Raw genomic sequence first — 16,960 nt, 5'->3', positions numbered from 1 at the left:
AAAATCACACTCAATGTTCGTCCTTGTTGCTATAGAAAATTGAAAAACAAAATAGCAAATATATTTGAGGAGTGCTTGTTGAATATTGCCGCATTTTACGGTGGTACAGATGTGACATTTACATTATTTTATTATCTTGTGGCCTCAAGATATAGTTCTTTTAAATTTTTCAATTGATGCAGATAAATACTTTTAAATCCAAATTCAATTTATTCAAGGAACAAATCATATTATTTTGCCCGACAGATTTAGTGGCAGTACTTCCCATTTCACTGGATTGTGTTCGAGGCAATCGTGACAAAGCATTAGTTTAGACATCACTGCCAAAAAAGGATATTATCCCGGTAAAAATTTTGACAGAAACTTTGCGCATTACTCAAATGAATGTTTTTATAGCAAAGCAATATTTCTTATTAATCAGACTCATTTAATGATATCATTTGATCTATACAGAACAAACTGTCATTTTGAGACCTTATTTTATGCGCCAGTACTAAGTGCTTTTAATTTCCATAAATGGTAGATCCGTTGAAAAGCACAGGTAAATTATTGAAATTATTCTATTGTTATGCAATGGTTGGTTCTTGACAATAGTGTCATGTTACGGAAATGTATAGAGCTAAATGTATTTGCAAAAGAAGTAGCTCAAAGACCTCAATATTCTAAATGAAATCAATAAGCAAGACAAGTACATGGCAAAATATGGTGACCGTTGCTTCAAAAATGGTTGATTTATTCGAGGAGCATATTTTAATTAGCGGCAACGGCAGCATGTTTTTCTCTAGATATTAATTTTGCTTTTCATTTACTATATTAGTCTGTCATAGCATGTAACTTGTCACTGAACAGACTATTTCATTTTCTTTCCTTTTTAAGACCTATCACTTAAATGGTAAAGCATAACATTATTTATCTAGAAGGAGATATTTATCTTTCTTAACTCTTATTATGTTTATTATTCTGTAAATTATTCAGTCATTTTACCTCTATTATAAAAACAAAAATTGTTCAATTTGACTTTTACTATTGATTTGGAAGTTAACAACTTCAAACTACAACGAAGATAATATTTGAAAATAATTTAAGTCAGCGTTGAATCTTTGCATCCTGTAATATTCACAATATAAGAATGTCTAATAAAGAAAATATTTTCCATGTAAAACTTTAACTAAAACAAAAAGGAACATATAACCACGTATCTTATATAAGGTTTAACAATAGTAAGCGTTTATTTTCTTGATTAAATCATTCAATATTCACCCAAAAAGTTCTTACGTTATAATTATTTCTTGCATATTAGACAGGATTATCTACTATTTAAGCTGGTGCAAGAAAACTCTGTCTAACACCCCACATGTAAGCCAAGTCGCGTGTGTTAAATGACGTCATTCCCACACGCCTTTTATGAATGAATTGCGTTCTTGACGTCATTCTGTTGTTTTGAATGAAGTTGTTAATTTACAGGCTACTATTAAAAAATTAAGTTGCTAGATAAAATATAAGTTTTCGTAATTTCCTTTCCTTTCGAAATATCATTTATTTGTAATATGCAAGAAAATGAATCAAACATCGGCTGTCGTCACAGACACGAATATCTAGCTGTCGGAGAAGTGTTAAGCGGAAACTCGGCAGAGCCTCGTTTACGCCGTTAGCAGTTACCCTCGAGCTAGATATTTCGGTTTGTACCGGCAACCGGTGTGAGATCCCTTATATAGACTGTATTTGCAGATAAGGCAACGTCAATTTTCACTTGAAACACTATTGTACGGACATCATTAGCTCTAACGGTATTGGTTAACTATAATTGATTGCCTTCATTTGGACAGGCTGAGACATATGAATGACCTTCTCCAGCAACGTTGTCTGGCTGTTTGTCCAGATAACCTCTAGCAATTTGTTTCAATCAGAAACATTTACACAAGTTCTTAGATTCCAAAATAACTTCCTTAGAATGCATTATATTATTAAAACTACATACATGTACAAGAAAACATTTTAAAGCATTGTTATGATACTCGCATTCATTCAATATATGTCATTGTCAACGCAAATTTTCAAACATTATAAGGTTTGACCATTGTTAGAATTTCACTTGGCGGGGATTTATTTTATTTACACTTTCATGTCATTCAGGAACATATTGTGGCTAAGAGTGAGGTTTGACGCGCCTAAAACCGGTCTAAACTCCCCAGTGGTTTAACTACCACTGACCGTTTCAAGGCTGTACCCCTCTGTGTTCCTTCACGTGTTTTTCGTGTCTGTGTTGTTACTTGCTTTTGAATGTTTACATGTTTCGTGATATCTGCCTTTTGTTGGAATGTCGTTTACGGTAGGTATTTTCTCACACCCATCCCATTCTTTAATCCCCTCCAATTTCCACCCGTACAGCCCTTATTCCTTTAATTCCCATATGGGCCCGTTTTAATTTATATTATTTCACACATTACATGTCCCTCAACTTTCACCGCCCGTATGTTCACTCCAGCTTTTGGTTTGGTGCTATCTGGGTGCCCTACTTGGGTGTGTCGGAGGCTGCGTCCTGTGAACGTTGCCTTTGCCTTGTTGATCTTTATTCTTGTCTTTTAAACGGCAAACTAAAAAAATCTAAAGATAAAACAACGTGTTTTTTTCTTTGTTTTTCTTCTTCAAAATTCCGTTTATTTGGTTTTGCCTTAGGGCATACTCACAATTTTATTTGGGTACCATTCGCTGCTTTTCACAAAATGGAATTAACGTTTCACATTGAAGGTTCCATGAAAACAGCTGTATGAACACATATCCGCAGAAATGTTCAAACGGCGGTCATCTTGGAATCTTTAATGTGACACGTCCGTGCCATTCCATAAGCGGTTTATGGTCCCTTAATAAAATACTGCATAAGGTAAAAACAAACTAAAACGTTAGTACACGATGCAAAAATAAATGCTGTCTTATGCTTAATTATATTTAAATTCATTGTATATTTGATTGTATACATACACAACATTTCACAACGATACACAGTCGTACATAAATCTCAATTTACTAAAAGTTGGGCTTAAAAAAATCCTTGAACACGCGATATCTTACTATCATTTGTTTCATGGTAATTCAAATCAACAAATTAATTATATTGTAACTCTCTGGTACTTGGAAAAGGTTTTTAATTCAACTTGAATAACATTTTCAGACGGCATTCTCAATAGCAGGGTAATGTAGCGATACATACCTGTAAACCTGATTCGTTGCTTATTTGTCCTTTCTAGCACATAAGAAGGTAGTCTAGTACTGGTGAAACTCTCCAGGAATGATGGTTAGGAAACTACCCGCCTATATGACCAAAATACTGTTGGGAAAAGGCGTAAAATGAAACAAACAAACAAACAAAATTATATGTCCTTACAAAGTTCTGGTGCACTTTTTATGGTACAATTATTGTTTCCTTGCCTTTTAGTCCCCTACCGGTTTACCGGAGGGGACTTTAGGTTTTTCCTCCGTCCGTCTGTCTGTCAGTCCGCACCTGTAAATGACTATTATGAGTTAAAACATTGGTCCAGGACATATTTATGAGTTAAAAAATATTATGAGTTTAAACTCATAATTTATTGAAAAAAGTTCCAAAATAATTTTTTTTGGACCTTAATGAAACTTGATCAGAATGTTTGTCTTGATGAAATCTAGGACAGCCTGTGCGAAATCTAAGTTGGGATTGTATATGGGTCTTCTGGGGTCAAAAACGAAATATATTTGTATTCGTGACCCTGTATCGTGATACATATTCATATTCGCTACCCAATGTAGTCGTTGCAGCTCTAGCTTAGTGTTGAAACTACATGTACATGCATATTTTCAGTATTCTCGATGAATGGGTGTTTGCCAAATTGAAGGGAATTCCTTCAACTATGCGATGGCCTGTTCAGGTGCTAAAAACCAGTTCAGATGGTAATATAGATGTTTTCTGCAAGTCAGATTATGCTGTGTAAGTATTATTTGACATTATGGTACAAGTATGGTATGTATATACATATATAATTATACACAAACATACATACATATATATACATACATACATACATAACGAGAGGGTTATTTTTAGCTAGACTTAATTGGACAATAAGGAGAGCTTTTCCAATAGAGTTTGCAGTCCTGTGACCGCTCTTTTTATTCAGCCAAAATGTGTTTTGATTGCTGTCTTGAATGTCTACACCAACTTGTGTGATCAGGTGCCATGGATCACTTTGTTTCCAGAATTGTGTAGATCATATAGCTTTAGATCGAGACCTGGGTTTGGCTCCCTCTTTGGTCACCATTCTTGATAATTACTCATTCTACTTAGGTAATTCGTAGAATAGCACATGAATAACAAATGGTAATATGACTGAAATTTGTCAAAATTGCTGAAATTAAAGCAATCAAATAACCTTGAAGTTCATGTTTTCAGTCATCGTCGGATACCCACGATTGATAAACATGTCACATAACATGCAATCAACCGTGGGTAAAATGAATCGATTTGCGTCGATATACAGCAACAGGTGCGTAAAATATCTACCAATGACATCGCGTTTAACAAATCTATATTCTTCAGCAGCGGAGGTAAAAAACAATGAGAAACATCATGATGTGTGGATCCCCAGTAGGAGGTCACCTTCTTGTGACCTTTCAATTAACAATCAGATCATGCCTTCATTCCTGTGAAAGGGAAAGTTGAGTTTGGGGATAACTTGATTCAGTTAGTGATTTATCTATTTTAGTTTTAACTTGTTAATTTTCACCTTTTTTAATAATGAATTAAAGAAAGGTTTAAAATTGAAAATCTAGGCTAACAGCTTTATGAGACTGGCCATTTAATTGCTTGATTGCTAATAAATGAGGATTGTGTCTTTTTATAGAATATTGAAAATAACACTATGTCGAAATAACTTGCAGATGGATGATTTACAGATCTAACATTATCTTAGATCTATACTTTAGTCAGATTGAGTTGATAAACAGTTACTTATATGACCCATCACTTTTCACTTTGTGAATTGGGGACTTAAGTCATGTGGAAACCTCGCTGGACCAAGATATTTTTTGATAAAAATTGCTGTCTGGTAAAAAAATTTCTCCTGGTCAGACATTTCGTCTAGCAAGAAATTGCCTTTGTAAAATATATTTCATATATTGTATAATGTAATAAAATTATGAGTATTTTGTCCTGTTAAACCAAAACATGACTTTAATTCAGTTTACTAAGTTGAAATTTTTTTTTCTGCCACCAGAGAAAACGTGACCGTCCTGTGAATTGTCTGAAACATTCGCCATGACTGGGCTAGCTAGGACGACTTAGTGAAAACCCTCCGTCACCTGGTCATTTCATATTTTAGTGATAAGTATTGAGCTTGACATAATCTTATTAAGAATTATCACCCTTCCTATGGAAATTTGGTATTTCAGTGGTTTTTTCCCCTGCTTTGGGAATAGTGCCGGTACTGGACATATTGGGAAAAAATGCATTGGTTTGACTCAAATTGGGAATTTTACATAAGCTGCAAAATATTCATTGGGAATTTCTTTTATCCAGGGAGAAATGAAAATTATGCATGATATACGCACCATGTATTATTAACTTTAATGATTTTCATTTGCTACTTGAGGTTGAAAAAAATTGATAACAATTGTACATAAATAATGTTTAGGTGTAAAACAGCAAAAGTAGGAAATGAACACTGGACGAATATCTCTCATATGAGTATACTTGGTTTTTATGTATATCACCTGTCAATATGGAAGCATTCATTACAGTTTTTGTTTACAGGCCCTTTTCCCTCTATTTTTGGAAAACACCACATGGCAAATTTGTGTCATAAAATTAGAGCTGTCATGATCGATAGAGACAATATGGATGTATCGTTGATATTTTTTGTCAATCAATAATCGATACACAGTTTGAAAAAAATCGATTATTTTGATTGGTTAAATGTCTATAAATAATGCAATTTTACTAAAAACATACACAAAGGCAGATGACCACGTCTAATAATAAGCTGTTGTTACACAATGGACATATTTCATAGCAGTTATGACAAAATATAATAAGGAAAACAAACATGCAAAGGTACACAACATATTTATGTTACTAAAATCATTTAAACAGGTATGAAAAAGTATTATATATATAAGAAAATAAGAGAAATTATCAATATATCGGTGTATTGCCAATATTTGTCAGCTGATATCGATGTATCATCAATATGCTTTTCACTGAATCAATAAATTTTCCAATTTGGGGAAAAAAAGTTTACATGAAATTTTCCAAGTTGGGAAAATATGTTAGCATTCAAGGTGTTACAGTTGTGTAATTTAAATAAATCCAAATAAATCTTACTTTATAATAAACTGTTCAGCTTTTTCTGTCATATCAAAAATACTAGGACAGCCTAAAATGTGTACAACTGTAAAACTGATATCAATTCAAAATTCTGTTTTTATTCACAAAACATGAATATATTTAGTAAATTTGAGGATACAACTTTAACTAAGCATGTTAAACAGTCTATCACTATTCATTACTTCCGGAACTTTCTTAAAGCTTTTTCGCGATACCAAAATTTAAAATGCGGTACTTTTTCTTTCAAATTGTTGACTTTTTGATTTGAAATATTTTTTTTGGATTGGAAAAAAAAATAATTTGGATGGGAATTGAGGCCCATATTTGGACCCGTGGGATAGGGGGAAAAGGCCTGGTTTACCTTTAAATTTGCCTAGTTTTGAGGAAAATTTTAGGATTATTTTTGGAATTCATCAGTCATGGATTGGGAAATTTGCTGTCTTTTTGCTATTGGCAATAGTGTCGTTTTTCGGTATCAGTTATATGAGGGAAAAAATGCTGTATTTGCAAGCTGCACATCTATATTTATAATTTTTTTGATAATGATGATTAATACTGAAATAATATTTTTCAGAATCCTTGGCAAAAAAGAAAGCATTATTACAGTGTTTCCTTACAGATTTACAGTTGGCCTCTGGTAAATATATATCATTTCTTGTTATGTATTATTGTACACCAGTTAAACATCAACCCTCTATATCTTGCATTGTTTGTGCATAGAACTTTTATCTAATTTTTTATCAGCAGGGTTCGACGCTAATGGTGGTCCTTGACTCTTTGTCACCAATTTTCCCGTCTGACCACCATATGTCAGAAGCCGGTTGACCACCATCGATCTAAATGACAATTTGTTGGTTTTCGGACCAAATTCATCTTTGTCTGACCAATTGATATTTTAGAATTCATGAAAAATGAAAATATTGGTCCAATAGATCTAAATTAATATATATATACACTGTACAAAAAGACAGGTCAAATAATTATTTACAGCCTTGCATTTAGAAAGATAGTCTTATTATTGATTACCAAGTGCAAAACAATCGCCCAGGGTGTGATTTGCTTAATGGATCCAAGCTTGGGCAATAAACAAGAAGATTAAAATAGAATACAGAATGTAGCAAAATATATCAATGGCTTAAATTTGAAAAAAATGCTATGTTTTGTAAAGAATTGATTGCTCTGTTGCAAAGAAACTATAAGCTATTATTTTATTGAGATAAATGTCGGCTGATAATGACAACTAACATTTTGTTATGTACAGAATAAATTTGAAACAAATATTTTGGGTTTTACAATAAAAACTTTTGGTTGGGTCCCCAGAATGGCTGAAGGGTCACCAGGTTTGAAAATCTGGTGACCCCTTTGACCACCACTTAAAAAAGCTCTGATCAGCTCTTGAAGAATAAAACAACTGTTTGGTTTACAGATAATTTGTTGCGAAAGAAGAAGGAAAAAAGGAGCCGAAACAAGAAAGAGATTATTCTAAGATCAAATTGCAGTAAATTAAAAATATTATAGTAAAGGTAAAGCTATTGTACATTCTCCTAGCATTTGTCTTTCCTTACAATCCTGTCGTAGCCATTAGGTATACTGGTTGAGTTTTTAGCTCATTTGCCCAAAAGGGCTCAGTGTGATCTATTGTGATCCTTCAGTGTCTATCACCATCTTTCATCAACTTGACCTTGTGAACACTATAGAGATTCGTCTGTACCAAATCTAGGTCAAGTTTGAATTTGGGTCTAGGAATATTAACTAGGTTGATGGGTCAAATCATAGGTAAACTCTGCAGGCCATCAACCCAATCTTTTGCTCATACAGGCTTTATTTATCAACCAATTAGTTTATATTTGATCACTGAGGGTCAAGGGCAAAGGTCACCATTACTAAAAATCTAAAAAAAATGTTTACATTTGGTAAATACAGACTGCTCATATTTGAAGAAACATGTTTTTCTACCAAAAAACATACTTCTAGTTACATTAAAGATATATGTTTTAGGACATTACTTGTGGGCAAAAGAAAGAAGGGACAAAAGAAAGGTGTGGGTGCTGTACTGACAGAGACATCATCTATGATAATGGAGGTGACACCCATGCTGATAGAGACATCACTGAAGATGAAGGTGACACCCATGCTGACAGTGACATCATCTATGATAATGAAGGTGAATCCCATGCTGATAGAGACATCATTGAAGATGAAGAAGACACCCATGCTGAAAGAGACATCATTGAAGATGAAGGTGACATCCATGCTGACAGTGACATCATCTATGATAATGAAGGTGACACCCATGCTGATAGAGACATCATTGAAGATGAAGGTGACACCCATGCTGATAGAGACATCATTGAAGATGAAGGTGACACCCATGCTGACAGTGACATCATCTATGATAATGAAGGTGAATCCCATGCTGATAGAGACATTGAAGATGAAGAAGACACCCATGCTGAAAGAGACATCATTGAAGAGGAAGGTGACATCCATGCTGACAGTGACATCATCTATGATAATGAAGGTGACACCCATGCTGATAGAGACATCATTGAAGATGAGGGTGACACAAATGCTGACAGTGACATCATCTATGACAATGAAGGTGACACCCATGCTGACAGTGACATCATCATTCTATGATAATGAAGTTGACACCCATGCTGATAGAGACATCATTGAGATGAAGGTGACACCCATGCTGATAGAGACATCATTGAAGATGAAGGTGACACCCATGCTGATAGAGACATCATTGAAGATGAAGGTGACACCAATACTGACAGTGACATCATCTATGATAATGAAAGTGACACCCATGCTGACGGAAACATCATTATCAATGAAGTAGACACCCATACTGCTAGAGGCATCACCAATGAAGATGAAGATGATATCTACGATGAAGATGACACTCGTGATGAGGATGATGATAATGATGTAGATTATGTACCTACAAGTGGGTCTGATGATGATGATTCATACATGTCTGTTGTAATTGAAAATGAATTTGGAGATTGGTCCAAAGCAGTTGATAAATTGCTTAATGAAACAGTCAGCCTAAAAGTCAAAGAACTAGAATCAGATGTTGCAACTAAAGTTAACAATACATATGCTGAAGACAAGCTAGAACAGTCTAAATACATGCCAGAACTTGCTGAAGATGAGCAAGAAGAGCTGTCTAAAGGTCAATTGAAAGAACAGGCTGACGACAGTCTTGAAAATGATTAAGATGATGAGCTTCCAGATGAAAGGACAGTTGATGAAGAAGATCGTGAATATGATGAAGAGCTTATCAATGTATATGTAAAGAAGTTGAAAACTAGTAACCAGAAATCAAAACATGGTAGAAACTATGACAGAGTTTTTGCATGTATTTATTGTCACAAACTAAAGACAAATATTCAAACACACCTGTCTAGTCGGCATGCTCACAAACCTGAGGTTAAAGAAATAATGACTCTCAAAGAAAAGAAAAAGTCAACACCAGAAATAAATGCTCGGAGAGAATTAGAGAAGGTAATCACTGCTAAGCAGGCCTTGTTGCCAAATCGTGGAAACAATCTTCATACGGACCAAGTGGGAGACTCTATGATGGATAGTTCGTAAAGCCCTTTGGGACTGAATTGTCTTAATGTTCGTCTTCTGCCTTGCTTCGTCGGGCCCTTGTAGGTGATTTTCTTGTTGCTCTGTCTTCCTCTAGGACATTGAGTACTTTTGTTATGGTCATTGGGTTTACTTTTATATGTTTCTACATGATCATTTTAGTGTTTTACTTATTTAACCTTTTGTAACCATGACAACTGTTAGAATTTCACTTGGCGGGGATTCATTTTATTTACACTGTCTCGTTTATAGGAACATGGTGGGGCTAAGAGCGAGGTTTGGTGCACCATTAACCGTTTAAAACACCCCAGCAGTCATTATTATGCTGCTGACCGTTCCAAGGCGGCGCCCCACTGTGTTCCTCAGATGTATGTCTTATGTTGTTTCATACTGTTTTGGTGACACTTTTGCTTGTGTCCCTTGTTGTTTTCTCGTCTACGGTAAGTATCTTCCCCATTGCCTCTAGTTTTTATTTCTTTGATTACTCCCCTCCCCCCCCCCCCCGGTCTCCTGTCCCCTTCCCCTTTGTGGGCCTATTTTTATTTTCTTTGAATTCCTAATCAGTTACAAATTAATTATCATTTAATGATTAACCTGTCCGTGCTCTGTCTTTGCCCTGTCCTGTTTTTGTTTGGGGTCCCCCTGGGCTCCTTGCCATTGGTTCTTGTTGCTGGGTCATGTGGGGGTTGCGTTCATTAAACGCCGCCTTTCCTTGTTGATCTTGTTTATCATATTTCATAACCAAAAAAGTACTCAAGTGCAGAAAAGGTGAATTCCAATTGGCCAGAAGAAGTTCGAATACACATTTTAAGGTAACAGACTATGCACCATGCCCAAAATGTGAAGAATGGATAATCCTTGAAAAATATATTACCTACCACCAACAATCTTGCCCTGCTTCTCAGAGTTTTAATGAAGTTTTCCATAAAGGAACCACAATTTTAACAGTGTCTATTTTAGCTGGCAAGATAAACGTGAAAGGATCTAAAATTCTGCAGAAGGAGGTTATGCCATGCATGAAAAGGGACGATGTTGGGAAATTCGCCGTACAAGATGATCTCATTGTTGGACTAGGTGACATCTGGGTTATGAAGAATGTGGACAACAAAAGGAAACGTAGGAATTACAGCAGCTTCCATATGAGGCTTGCGGCAAGGTTGCTAAAGGAACTGCGCAAGAGGAAAAACCAGGCTTAGTTGAGCTTCACAGAGGCTATAAAACATTCAGAGTTTGATATGTTTGTAGAAAGTTCCTTGACTTGTGGATATGCTGACCCCTCTAAACAGGGAAATGATGACATGTGTCACCCAAGTGTGCCTTTGAAGCTAGGGTTTGACATCTCGCGCTTGGCAGGCTTGAAGCTTGCACAAAGCATAAAGAAATCAGTTAGGTTGGCCAGAAGGAGGCAAGTGATTTCATTCAACTACTCAAAATGGAATGGAACACAAGAGTCAATAGGTTTTCACGAGCAAAATTGGCAAAAAGGAGTTTCAACAGGAGGAATCCCCTGCCAGACCCTGAAGACTTTGTGAAACTGGCAACATATCTTGTCAATAAACTTCAAAACTTGGAACTGGATCCAGCCTCAGCAAACATCATGACATTTCGGAAAGTGGCAACTCTTGTTCAGTCACGATTATTACTATACAACAGAAGACGACCAGGAGAGCTGGAGGCTTTAAGGTAAGAATAATTTTTCTTTCTCTCTGTTTAGCTTCCTTGAATATTAATTTATCAATCATTATACCTCTAAAGGAGGCTATAATTTATACATTAATATAACCCCAAAAGGGACTTATTGGAATTGTGCCCTTCTTCCGTCATGTTGTGTCATACTCCGCTATGTAAAAAATGGCTTACCCATCACTGACAAGGTTATGCATCTGAAAGTGGTGCTTTTGGGTATCAATCACCCCAGTAGTGATAGCTTTAGCTCCTTTAAGGCTTTTCAAAGAAAATTGTTTACTTATGAACCATATAGAAAGATTCGATTGTTGCTAAAAATATTATTTTAACTTGCCACTTCAGCTTGGAGTCCTACAGAAAAAGGTCGAAAAGTGTATCAGAGTCCGACATGTCCCTGCGACATTAGCTAACAGACCGTGAAAAGCATATGCTGGATACACAAGAGCTTTTTGTAATAAGAGGAAAGGTGAGAATGAGATTTTGCATGATATTATAGCACTGGCACAAATAAAAGCACTATGCAATTGATTTCGTATTTCTAAATGTTTTAATATTTTTAAGTCCAACCTTGAAGGTAGATAACCTGTGTACTTGATTTAGTTTAGGAGGTTGTTTTCTCAAACCTCATATTTTTATCGGATTTTTTTGTCAGAATGGAACAAGGGTACCAGTAACCATCCCCCAGGAAGCTGTAACTGCCATGGAATATCTTGCCAAACGTGTCATTAGAATGAAGTCGGGGATCAGAGAAAACAATCCATATCTGTTTGCCAACTCAGGTACAACATTAATAATACACATTTAGCACAATATTGTCACATGCCGTCAAATGTCCTTTAGTCAGATAGATCTCTCTTGGCTTAGTTAAGAAAGATTCTTTGCTAAATGATTTGACTTAATTTATTACTGTGAAATCATTTCTCTAAAATTTCATGATTTTCCAAAGGTGGACATTTTCGTGACCACTAAATTTAGTTGAGCAAATTTTTTCTTTAATAATGTCTTTCATGTGGATATTAAATTTGCAGTTTGCTCTACCCATGAAAAGTGCCCCATGAATATTAATGATTTCACAGTATGTTGTGGTTTGCTTTAAAAAAGTTAATATTATATCAGGTTTGGATGTTGTGAGAGCAGCAAGCTGCCTTGAGGAAACCAGGCGAGAGTGTGGTTTGAAATTCCCTGACAGATTTCATGCTACAAACCTGAGAAAACACTGCGCAACAATAGCACAAGTAAGATCAATCATATAACCGTATTTTATATTGACTTTGCAATTCTGTCTGATACCGAATTTCAGTTTACACAGGTTAATTTTCAACAAAATCCAAACACAAAGCTACCACTTCAAAGTAGTCATATTTGTGCAAACTTTAAGGACAAGAATAATATTTATATGTATATTAGATGTTAACACAGGGATCAGCCTAGGTTCCAAATTTAAGTGACCTTTCTCCAAGCATATAAGGGAGAATTTACTGGTGAAATGGAGAAGTGACTGACTGGTAAAGTGTGAATAAACTGAATGGGTGAACCGGTCCAAATAGGGCTATTGTGCTTTGAGGACTGGCTCATACGTCACAGGTCACAAAAGTCAGAAATATGGGTCAAAATATGTGTAAATGATTTTCCAAAAATGGAAGAAAATTTGAATACGCTTTGATGTTAAAATGGGGCGAAATTTAAGCACAGTGAGCCCTTTTGGCTGATACCTTTTAAAAATAGATATTTGCAAGTACCTTCTAAGGTCCATATTTAAAGCTAAAATATACTGGATGATTTTGCCAATAACAGGTAATTGGTTTAAAGGACCATGAAATGTAATGGCTATGCCATCACCTTGGCCATACCAGAAAGGTACATGAACAGCACTACAGAGCAACATCTGGTTTAATAGAGCGTCTGGACATTGCAAAACTGATGTTACTTCAGGAAGGCAATATGCAGGGCAAGTTCCATGGGAAAGCCTTGAAGGAGATCAACATTGAAGGTAATTTTTTCACAGCTTTTGGTAGTATATAAATGACCGTTGTCATTTGTAAGATGCTGGAAATAGCAGTCAGCTAAAACTGTAACTTGTGATACCATAACTCTTTTGGCTGCCATAATTAATTGAGTTACATATATTCTTATGAAACTTTGTATACAAATTACCAAAGGCTATTCACACATTCATTACAAATGACTTTGCAATGACCTTGGTTTAAATTTTTGATTATTGTTGTTGATTTTTGGCCATTTATTCTGCAGCTTGGTTGTCGTCCAGTCTTGATAAAACTTTAGTAAAATTTAGATCTTCGAACACATCTGTCCTAAAATTAGGTCAAGTCTTTAAAATTAAAAAAAATGCTTTTAAGTTATACCTGTGTTTGTCTTTTCATAAGAATGATGATTATGCATTTTACCTTTTGCCTTTTGAGTACGCTGTTGTAAGTGTATTTGGTGTTGTTATTAGCACTTGCTATTAGATTGACAAATGTCGGCGAGCATCTGGGCATTTATAATTTTGTTTGGTCAAATGTGATAAATTGGCCCTGAAAAGCTTGTCGGGACCATCATGCTCTCCATGTGGTGCTTTTGCGTATTAATTATAAATCACATTTCTGAAGAGAAAAAAATCCTGTATTATATACCCTTTTGAAAAAAAACATGCACATAGGCAAGTCCTGGAAAATGAAAACCTAGTTGTGTGACAATTTATGTCATAACAAAATCTTTCCTATAGATATACTCAATGCAATACTGAAGAGGATGTTCTTAACAAGGTAGAAGGAAATGTAGAGAATGTGGCTGGTGACCAGTTGCAACACGAGATGCATGTCCCAGGAGACCATGGTATGTATAGAAATGATGCAATATTGTTGACATGCACTGACACATATTGTCAATGTGTTTTGTTATTCGAACACTTTTGGGGAATTCAGGTCCTTTTTAGCTTACCTTATATTTTTTTTAAGTTGTTGCCATGGTCAGGTTATCGTTCCCGCGCCTGTTACCTTTGCCATGCTCAAACTTTAACATGGATCATTTCTTTTTTATTAGCTCACCTGTAACGTAGTGACATGATAACTTTTAAGGATCTGTTGATTTTCTGTCGTCCACAATTAAATTAAATGACATCTCTGAAACCACCGGGCCAAAGCTCATATAAACTTGTTGGCAGACCAGCCTCAGTGGTTTAGTGGTTAGCCAATGACTTGTTATCACAAAACTGCTCACTGATAGAGGGTCGTGGGTTCGAAACCATGTTTTGACCAAGTCTCTCTATGTGGGAAAAGTTGGCAGTAACTTGTGGGGATGGGAGTCTAATACTGGTTTTTTTCCAGGAAAGATGGTTAGGTAACTGTCCGCCTGATATAACTGAAAAATTATTGAAAATGAGTGTAAAATCCAAACAAAAAAAATTGTGCACTAAATACCTTTATGTTGTATGTGTAGGAATAAAAAATCTCCATCAACCTAGTCATTGTAAAGTTAAATCCTTTTGAATTTGAGTTATAGTGAAAGCTGTGTTGCGTGACTATTAATTATATTAAGTGATAGCTCTTTACTTTTGTTTTATCATATGTCCTTGGAAAGACAGGACATGTTATGTAAACAGTGGGTGGACCGTTAAAAGTGATGTCAGCTCTGTAACTCTGTCAAGTTTGATAACCAGGGATATCGTCCCAGTGTGAATAAGATTCTTGAAAATTCACCAGATAAGCCTTACTTGCTCTCAAAGTCATACTGTTAAGTGGTTCATCTTCAAGCTTGGTGACAATATTTGTGGGCACAATATCTCAACAAGTACAATAACCAGAGAAATCAACCCCAGGAACTTCTTGATTATGGCTCTTGAATTTTAGAAAATTGCCCAAATAACTTTTTTAATTGGATCATTGACCACTATTGGTGGGGATATTTTTGCTTGGTTTAAGGTCAAGTTCACACTTTGCTCCTTTTTTTTACAAGCTTTGTGGCTGGAGTATCATGCTTCTGTATTCGTTTGTTATGTCAAAGTAAAACTCATGGGAGTTTTAAAAAAGATCACCTTTTGAGTATTTTGCGAGCCATCTTGTCTGATGTTATTTGTTTTTTTTTTGTGTTTTAAGGTTCCAGGAGAAGATGGACCAAAGATGAAGAAGATGAGTTAAGACAATACTTTCCTGCATATTTCAACAAAACTACCACTCGATCTTGCCCATCTCAAGGGGAATGTAACAAAGCAATAGCCTCAAGTCGTATGAATGGAAGGTCTCTACATAAGCGGGGATGGTAAACGATAAAAAAGAAAATGAACAATTGGATGAAAAAATATTGTTAAAAAATTGAAGAATTCCATCTAAAACTCTTCTTTGCAAGTTATAGTTTTCATTTTGTTTCCTTATTCATCAATTGTTTGAATGGACTTATAATTGACATTGAACCTGAGGGCAGTAAGGCCAGTTTTTTCAATTGACTTATATTTTTTTTGAACCAGTTGTATAATATTACGAATATTAGATTCAGAAAAATTATTGCATTTGGTCTTGGTATGAAGATGCATGAAAAGTAAATTGTGACCATTGAAAAATGTTGTTCCAGTGGAGATGGGCCAAAGAGGAGTTTAGGTGATATTAACAATTTGATGAAAAAATGAAATTACAAATGAAATTACAAACTAGATCACCTGAGGTCAAATGTAAGAAATCCTTACAAGTTCACAAATATTTTACTTGGATAATCTTGCTTTAGACAAAATTATATTTTCTTATAATGTGAATTTAAAGCTCACCCGTGCTAAGCACAGGGTGAGTTGTTCTGATTGGTCTTTGTCCGTCGTTCACAATTTCTTTAAACAACATCTTCTTTACCACTGGACAGATTTTCATGAAACTTCACAGGAATGATCCCTGGGTGGTCCTCTTTTTACATAAATTGTTTCAGTCCATTGCATAAGTAGGGCACAGCAGCATATAAAGGGTTTTAAAAGTACAAACTTTAAAAATATCCTCCTCTTAAATTGTGATAGCATCAGCTTAGATATCTCTTAAATTGTGATAGCATCAGCTTAGATATCTCTTAAATTGTGATAGCATCAGCTTAGATATTGTGTATTTAGCATAGGCAAGTGGTTCTCAACAAAAGTTATTTATAGATCGTGTTCATTGGGTTAAAATTGGGTCCATCCTCGGATAACTTGATTACATTGATTTAAATAGGAATTTCTTTAAATAACAAGTTTTTAACCAAAGAACAGATTTTAAAATGTCAGTCACTTCAACCTACTTGTCCATGACATTTTATTTCCCTATACCTCTTCATATTTAAGAGAGGGGTTTAAAGAACTGACCCTTT

The 16,960-nt window shown here is 35.2% G+C and overlaps 1 long non-coding RNA gene and 1 pseudogene across 1 annotated transcript; both read left to right on the top strand.

The window, feature by feature from the left end:
* Positions 1-3,743: 3,743 nt before the first annotated feature.
* LOC132751538 (uncharacterized) lies at positions 3,744-7,936 on the top strand. The gene is made up of 3 exons (XR_009628696.1): positions 3,744-3,958; positions 6,927-6,989; positions 7,779-7,936. It is a non-coding gene; the product is annotated as an uncharacterized LOC132751538 (long non-coding RNA).
* Positions 7,937-8,112: 176 nt separating this feature from the next.
* Positions 8,113-14,530, top strand: LOC132751733 (uncharacterized; annotated as a pseudogene).
* The last annotated feature ends 2,430 nt before the right edge of the window (positions 14,531-16,960 follow it).

The sequence above is a fragment of the Ruditapes philippinarum genome, unplaced genomic scaffold (genome assembly GCF_026571515.1).
Source record: "Ruditapes philippinarum isolate M1 unplaced genomic scaffold, ASM2657151v2 ctg904_1_1_1_1, whole genome shotgun sequence".
Taxonomy (NCBI): Eukaryota; Metazoa; Mollusca; class Bivalvia; order Venerida; family Veneridae; genus Ruditapes; species Ruditapes philippinarum.
This window is presented reverse-complemented; position numbering and strand designations above follow the sequence as displayed.